This window comes from Onychostruthus taczanowskii, unplaced genomic scaffold, assembly GCF_017590055.1.
Source record: "Onychostruthus taczanowskii isolate IOZ18803 unplaced genomic scaffold, ASM1759005v1 scaffold707, whole genome shotgun sequence".
NCBI classification, from domain to species: domain Eukaryota; kingdom Metazoa; phylum Chordata; class Aves; order Passeriformes; family Passeridae; genus Onychostruthus; species Onychostruthus taczanowskii.
Window position 1 is genome coordinate 5,085 of NW_024504865.1, and position 1,242 is coordinate 6,326.

Consider the following 1,242-nt stretch of genomic DNA (forward strand, 5'->3'; position numbering starts at 1 on the left):
GTTTTGGGGATCCGGAGGGGGGTTGGGGGATCCCGCAGGATCTGGGGGAATCCAGAGGGTTTTGGGGGATCTGGAAGGCATTTGGGGGATCCTGGAGGGGTTTGGGGGGGGATGCTGGAGGATCCTGATGGGATTTTTTGGGGGGGATCTTGGGGGATCCCAGGGGATCCCGAGGGATCTGGGGGGATCCGGAGGGGTTTGGGGGATCTGGAGGGGTTTGGGAGGTTCAGATTGGTTCTGGTGGGTTTCAGAGGTTCCTGATGGTTCCTGGAGGATCCTGATGGGATTTGGGGGGGATCCCAGTGGATCCTGGGGGATCTCAAGGGATCTGGGGGGATCCCAAGGGATTTGGGGGGGTCCTGGTGGGTTCTGGTGGGTCCCTGAAGATCTGGGGTGACCTCATCAGATCCCAGTGGATCCTGGCAGATCCCAGGGTGCTCCCAGTGGCTCCTGGAGGGTCCTGCCAGATCCCAGTGGATCCCAGTGGATCCCTGCCCATCCTGGGTGATCCCAGCGGGTCCCAGCAGATCCTGGGTGGTCCCAGCGGGTCCCAGCAGATCCTGGGGGGTCCCAGGGGGTCCTGCCAAATTCTGGCAGACCCCAGTGGATCCCAGCTGATCCTGGCAGGTCCTGTCAGATTCCAATGGATCCCAGGGGGTCCTGCCAGGCTCTGGTAGATCCCAGGTGATCCCAGGGGGTCCTGCTGGTCTGTGGCAGACCCCAGCGGATTCCACATGATCCCGAGGGTCCTGGCAGATCCCAGTGGATCCCAGCAGGTCCCAGGGGGTTCCAGGGGGTTCTGGCAGGCTCTGGCAGACCCCAGTGGATCCCAGGTGACCCCAGGGGGTCCTGGCAGGTCTTGTCAGATCCCAGTGGATCCCAGGTGATCCCAGAGGGTCCCAGCAGATCCTGGCAGGTCTTGTCAGATCCCAGTGGATCCCAATGGATCCTAGGGGGGTCCTGCCAGGCTCTGGTAGATCCCAGTGGGTCCCAGATGATCCCAGGGGGTCCTGCTCATCTGTGGCAGACCCCAGTGGATTCCACATGGTCCCGAGGGTCCTGGCAGATCCCAGTGGATCCCAGGTGATCCCAAGGGTCCTGGCAGATCCCAGTGGATCCCAGCAGGTCCCAGAGGGTCCCAGGGGGTTCTGGCAGGCTCTGGCAGATCTCAGTGGATCCCAGCAGGTCTCAGGTGATCCCAGGGGGTTCTGGGGTCCCACCAGATCCCAGGTGATCCCGTCC